Source organism: Hibiscus syriacus, unplaced genomic scaffold (assembly GCF_006381635.1).
Source record: "Hibiscus syriacus cultivar Baekdansim isolate YM2019G1 unplaced genomic scaffold, ASM638163v2 tig00110893_pilon, whole genome shotgun sequence".
Taxonomy (NCBI): Eukaryota; Viridiplantae; Streptophyta; class Magnoliopsida; order Malvales; family Malvaceae; genus Hibiscus; species Hibiscus syriacus.
Genome location: NW_024062901.1, coordinates 1,491,261 through 1,499,308, shown reverse-complemented (window position 1 = coordinate 1,499,308; position 8,048 = coordinate 1,491,261).

Below are 8,048 nucleotides of genomic sequence, written 5' to 3'. Positions count from 1 at the left end.
AAATATTATTTTATAATTATTTTAAACTATTCTAAACTAAGACAAGGTTAATTATGTACCATGTTTTTTATTATAAATAGAGATGTAACATAAACTTATGAGACATTGAATAAAATTTCTAGCGCCGCTTAGGCACCGAGGACGTAAGTACATTGCCGAACCTCGTTAAAATTTTTGTGTTCTTTCGTTTACTTTTCCCGATCTTTAATATATATATATATATATATTTAGAAACTGAAAATTACATCATGAGCCTCTACACGTGAGACTATACACAAGGGGGGGTGAGGGAAAGCTGAATTAAATTTGGACCTTGGGTTGGGGTTAGAAATGGATAGGGCACCGATTTTGAAATTGTCATGGCATGGATTCCACCCAACCCACCAAATCTTATCTCTTTCACATTGTTTGTTCTGAATTTGGTTAACAATCGCATGTTTCGTGTATTACATGTTGGCACCTAAATTATATTTCTATTAAAAAAATCAAGGGAGATGAGACCTTTGCCTACTCCTAGATTACTCCCGATAACCTCGTGTATGATTTACATTATTATATATATACAGATTAGTTGGCTGTTATTTCAGATCTTTAGAATATATTACACAAATTGGTACCTTAATTTGGTAAATTTTCTCGATTTGGTATTTGTCTCAGGTTGGCACCTAAAATGCAAAGAATTCTTAAATTGGTACTTAAATCTGAAAAATAAATCTCAATTTGGTATCTATATTTGAAAAGAATCCTCAAATTTATGCATTGTGTTAATATGATTTTCTAACGATAAATCACAGTGTAACACTTTATGATATTATTTTGAACAGTCACTGTGTCTTCAATAATTTGATTGGTTGTTGAGAAGTGGGTATAATTATTAATTTGAGAATTTTGGTCTAAGTTCATATACTAGTTTTAAGAAAATAACCAAATTTATGTATTAATTTATATAAAAATCAATGTTCCAATTATTTATTTTTTATAATAAAATTTAAATTCAAAGTAAACAAACATATGGTTTGGAACGGACTGGAATCGAATAGAAATTAGTCAAATTAGAACCTTAAGTGGAGAGAGAGGGAGTCGGCAGATTCTCGTGCTATTTTCTTCTGTTCCAAAATCACGGGTCTGTCACACTCCAAAAAAGACAACCGAGGGGAGGCTAGCAGGCGGGATCTGGGGGTATCTTTTTTAAGGTCCCTTCCTTTCACTTTCGTTTTCGGCTATACTATTAAAATTAAACATACATTTGAAATCCGGCCCTTTCATCAAAATATAATATCCTTTGCACACCCTCCCTCACTGTTAATTACTTTACATTATAGGTCATGCCTAAAGTTATTTAAAATTTTATATATATTTTTTAATATATCAATATATTTATTGATTATAATAATTAATATTAATTATAATTATAAGTTTATTTATGTAACGTAACGATTGATTTTATTAGTAACTTAAAAAAAGTTTAAATAATAGTATAACATATGAGAGAATCATGACAACTTAACGAAAAGAAATGAAAGCAAACAAAATTATAAAAAACTTAATAATATTATATCATAAATAATAATAAAAATATTAATATTAGATTAAATTATAATTTTATAAATAAATATGGGTTAATTTAGGACTAAATAAAAAATTTAGAGACTAAAATAAATAAGTATAAATGACTTAAAATGTCATTTACCCTTTTCATTAAATCATGTATATATCTGTAGGCCAAAGTACCAACTATCAGTTCTGATTGACCAAATATATATATATATATTTCTGAAAGATGTTAATGACTTGAGGTGAAATAATAACAAAATAAAATTTTATGACTAAAGATTTTTTAAAAGAGGATACAAGTCAATAAATAGATATAGCTTAGGGGTAGATGATTGATTAGGCCAAATAAAAGGAGGTCCACATGGGCAGGCGTTACGCATTACAAAAATAAAGAGCAGATCCTCTGTCAAACTACTGGTCCCATTCTCTATCATCACATCACCGGAATAACCGCTTGATTCTTCTTCTCCAATCATATTCTGCCACGTCATTTATCCTCGCCTCTTTTTATTATCCACACTCTCACCCATAGGATGACAAAAAAAACCCGAATTCGATGGATAAAATCGAATTAAACAGGATAGAAAAAATCATTTATGTTAAACGGGGACGGAAATGGGAAAAATCATTTATGTTAAACGGGGACGGGTTTAGTAATCCTCGCCCCGATTACCCGCCCCGATAAATATTAAAAATAATTATTATATATATATATATATATATACTATTAATAAATTAAATTAAATTAAAATATATATATAATATTTATATATTTAATTTAAATATATATACTCGGCCCGATACCCGTTTAATTAATCGTTTATGCTAAACGGGGATATCCGTTTTCCCGTGGTTTTTCCCGTTTTCTCCGATTACCCGATGGAGATTCCCGTTTAAATCTTTGCAGTTTTTTAAGCGGTGATGGGTACGCATTTTTTAAACGGGGACAGAGACCAATCCGACCCGTTGCCATCCCTACTCACCCACAATCAGTGTGTCAATAGTTTGAACACATACACCTTTTGAAAAGTACCATATTATATATCTACGAAAAATTTAATATATGTTCCAAATACCTTCTCTTCATCATATCTACCGCCTACCCACCACAAAAGACATATATAAATTTTAAATTTACACCCATCACGCAAGTACATTCTCAAATTCACCCTACACTTATTATCTAACTTGATACTCATCACTCATCTCGCACATATTTATATCCATTCATATTTGTCTGGTAGCAATCTCACATATTACATAACAAAACATAAAATAAACACGTCAATTAAGAAGCATAATAAATTAAATCAAATATTAAGTGAGTTTGGGATTAACATATATTTTCAAAAAAATCAACGTCTAAATACATAAAACACCATAATAAAAATATATAATTAAATCTTGAAACATAAATGACAAACAAATAATATTTTTATTCTTTATGTTAAATTATAAGTCAACTCTTATAAAATTTGTATACCCTAACTAACAAATAATTAAAGTTTTCAATTTTAAAAATATTTATATCTTAACATTTGACTAAATTACAAGTCATGTCCTATAAAATTTTAAGATTTGTAGAATAGTTTATAAAATTATATCTAAATTCATAATGGTTCAAAATTTATATGGTGAATAGTTAGTGGACGGACGAACGTAGGGCAGGTGCGTAAGATCTCAAATCTATCACCTACCCATAGTGGGTATGAATTTTTACATCCTCACATACCCACTACCCACTAAACTTATATCCATCACTGCCCCAGGTAGAGTGGGTGCAATGCAAAATTCATGAAATTATATTCGTATGTCATCCATAATTGTTTTTGCATGATGTGTGTACATTATCAATATATTAAGAAAATTTAAAACATATGATACTTTATAATCATTCAAACTATTAAAATATATATACATATATATTTATGTATTACTATTTTTGTTATATTATTATTCATATTTTATTTATTTTCTTTTGTTATCAATATTTTTATTTTGATCATTAGATTATATATTTTTAATTTTTATCGTTGAATTTTAAATTTTGCTGGTTTAGGTCATTGGTTGTTAATTATTTAACGTCGTTTAAATGTTTTGATAATTTTTTTTGCAAAAAAAAAAATGCTTAAAACTTTCCTCTCAAACCAATATTTTTAAACTCAGTTTGATTCTTCAGTGTCAAAGTATTTTTCTTCCAAATTTGAACAATATTGCAGGTTGAGGAACAGGACATATTTTATTATCAGGTGACCAAAATCAAACACGATGAAAGTACCTAAAAAGCATAATTTGAAAGAGTTAACATTTGAATGACCTAAACAGACATATTTTAAAAGATGTGATACAATTGAAAATTTTTATTATCAGGTGACCAAAATCAAACACGATGAAAGTACCTAAAAAAGCATAATTTGAAAGTTTAAAGATGAAATTGAAAATTTTTATAGTTAGATGACCAAAATCAAACACATTAAAAGTCTGGTGATGAAATTGAAATCTTTTATAGTTAGATGACCAAAATCAAACACATTGAAAGTTTGATGAATTTGAATGGATTAAAAAGACAGAAGCCTTGATGATGATATAATTGCTTAGGTAGATAGATTGAGTGATTTATGGGCAGATCTCACGTGTCGGCGGAAACAAACAAAAACATTCAAAGCTCATTAGTCTCACTCATTAGTCTTTCTTTTAGATATATTAAGTGAGGTTATAAATTTAAATTATAGTACTGTGAATGAAATAATTTAGATTGAGATAATTATTCTCATATTAAATATTATATGGTATTTGATTCTGATTAATTAATAAATTAAATATTAGTAGGGATAAAAGAACATGGACTGGGATGCTAGCAACACATGCTAATAATTATTTATAAAAGAACAATATAAGTAGTCAACTTATTTAATTATTTATAAAAGAATACAAAACAAAGAAAAAACACAAAAGGTACGGATCAATCTAATTGGAGATTTGGGTTTGAGTGGAATCTCGTCTGCACCTTCAACAGCTGCCGTTGAATGACTGAGTCAAAAGTGAGTGCGAGTAAAAGCTGAATGCCGAGTTGGACGCTGTACAGCTAGTCAACTAGTCTTCGGCACATGGTCGTGATGGTGCCTGCGCAGGATCCAAGACCTTGTTTTATATTAATTATTTTCTTAATTATTAATTTTTGTCTGTTTTAATATTTAACATTTAAATATTTTAAAAATCGTATTTAATGTTAAGATTTTATTTTGTTTTAATACACTGTCATTGACTATCAATTTTAGTTTGTTTTAATATCTAAACTTTCATTTTCTCAAAACTTAACATTAAATTTTAAACGGACTCTAAAATGAAACAAAAAACTAAATTTTATATATAATTTTGAAAATATTGAAAGTTTAGGGTATAAAAATAAACTAAAACTAATATTTTAGGTGCTAAAAACATAATTTACCCTATTACTTTTTCCCCTCACCCATTTTCCCTTCAAAAACTCACCTACCTTAGTTTTTTTTTGTGGGTTCAAATATCACCTTTCTCTTGAAAATATAAATTAGCTTTAAACTAATTTAACTGAATTCTTAAAAGTAGATATGTATTAATTATATCATTTTATTAATTTGATCGTTAATTTTAATATAAAATTATGAAATATATTTAATATACATATTATTATTGTTACTCAAACAAATTTGTCTCATCGACAGTTAACGATTCACCTTTTATGGTTTAAGTGAAGAGTCACAACCAATAAAATAACTTTTGTTGATCGATATTTTTATATGAGAGGTGAAGGCGTGAGGGGAAAACAAGACAGAAGAAGAGAGAAATTAAAGAGAATCCTCATTTTATTTTTAGTCGTGACTATGACTCAGAGATATCTATAGTAACATTTGTTAATGGTGTCAATTATAAGGTCACCATATATACTAGTAGGCTGACAGATTGTACAAATAGTACCATTAACGATTAAATTTATCTCTATCAAAAATCACATCAAAGATTGAAGAGTATGAACTCCAGTAAGGACGGACACATGATTTTTCGTTGGGGGTGAACTTAAATTTAAAGGAGAGGGGTGAAAACATATTTTCAATAGAAAATACATAGAAAAAATTTAAAATATATGACAATTTTAAATTTTTCAGGGAGCAACTGCCCCATATATCCCCTTGATCCATCCCTAAACTCAAAAAAATGATCTAACAAATGCTAATTATAGAGATGGTGTGATGGCTACAAGGAATTTTGTAAGCTCTGCTTAGAGAGTAGAATTATCTTAAGGTTTTTGTTGACAGAGATTTTATAGTTTTTGAAGAATTTTTCAAAGAAATAATATTTATTAGGGTAAACTACACATTTAGTATATAAAGTATCAATTTTGGTCAATTTTAATATTTGAACTTTTAAAATTTTCAAAACCATACCTAATTTTTACTTTTTGTTTTATTTTAGTATTCTATCGTTAAAAACTTAATGAGTTTAGTACTTAAATTATCAGTTTTGGCCCGTTTTAATACCTAAACTTTCATTTTTTTTTCCAAAACTTAATGTTATATTTTGAACATGGATACTAAAATGAAACAAAAGCTAAACTTTATGCATTGTTTTAAAATGATTGAAAGTTTAAGTATTAAACAGACTAAAACTGATAATTTAGGTATTAAACATATAATTTACCCTATTTATTATTTATCTTATAATGATAGTCTAGAGTTTATGTATTGAAAGAAATATACATTGTTGTTATTAATGACGGTTATTAATTTTTTATAATACTAATATTTTAACTATTTTTTTAAATAGTACTAGCATTTGTTTTGATCCGGTGAAAATGCAACGTTTAACGTTTTTATTATCGTTTTTAATGCAATTATTTATTGGGATAAATTAAATAACATAATTAAACGTTAGAAACAATTAGGCAGAAAACGGTCCATGTAATTTAAAAAAATTTATGCGATCATTTATATTATTTTTTTGATGTGATCCTTTAATTAAAAAAATAAATTCAATGTAGCATTTTGATTAATTTTTGTTGTTGTTGATCGTTACAGTGCTGATATGGCGGTCCATGGTGTTGATGTGATAGTTCACTGTGATTGATAAAGTGACAAATGACATGATAGATGAGCTAAATTTGTAACTCAAACATGATAGATGGACTGTTACATCAGCAACGTGAACCTTCATGTCAGTGCCATGAAGTGCCAAGCTTGCATCATAACGGTCAATGACATAAAATGTAGGTCAAAAGACTATATTGTGTTTATTTTTTGAGTTGGAGGGCCACATTGATTTTTTTTTCAAAAGACATGGACCTTTGATGTCTTTTTACTAAACAATTATAATAAAAAAGAAAATTAGGTACTAAATTGAGAAAAGAAACATACTTTAAGGAGCAAAAAGTGCATTGAGCCTTATCTGAATTTTATATTTTACGTGTTGGGTGCGCGGCGTTAAACTAGACGGCCGTCGTTGGGTGGGCAAGGCAACGAGGCAAAATTACCGTCAGTTTTAACGTTTTGAAAACAAGAAAGGGTTATGAATGCGTCAAAGTTGTAGATTCTCTGGGAGATAAGGTTTTTGCTTACGAGTCACCTAAACATGGCTCACTCATTCAATGCTTTTTTTTGCTTCCATCATTTTCTCTCCATCTCATGCTTTCTTAACGCCTCAATGTGTAATCAAATACGCATTTGCCCATCTTGATGAACTGTTAAGGGGCTACCAAAAATACATTCCTATTTATCAATTTTAAATGAAATTACTAAATGATTATTTTAAACATTTTATTAAAAGTTTTTACAAATATACAAAGACAATAAGAAATTTATTTAAATTTGAAATAATAAAAAATTTAATCTAAAAAAATAAATAACACGATTTAACATTAATGATTCTTTCAGCTTCACTTGCAACATTAGCGTCTCAAGTTGTAATTTAAAATAGATTGTGACAGAACAAAGAAAAGAGAATCGATGTTTGCATTTCATTCGAACTAGAAAGTAGGAACCATACAATAAATTAATGCTCTCCACGTGATTATATAGATTTCAAATCAAAAGTTCCGCTTCTATTGGACCAAATCCTAACCGTTTAACTAATAAAAAAATCACAACCGTTGAAGGTGCAGTTATAGTTTTAGTCCATAAATATGTTGAATTTTAAGATTTAATCTCTATTCTTTACTTTGATAAATTCTGATACTTATGCTTTAATAGCGTCGTTGAATTGATAAGATAGTAATTTTTTTACTATAGATTAACGAATATGAAAATCTAATCTAATCAATTATTTTTAATTAAATATGAAAAAATAACTAAAAGTTCATTTTTGCTAAAGTGACAGAATCTCCATTTTATGACGTTACGAGTTTTAAATTTAGACCTATTACTAGATACTATCATACTAACACTAGAAAATAGAAAAATGAATTACATAAATTGGAATATAAAGAAATCAAATCTCAAAATTTAATATAATTGAGGGACTAAAAT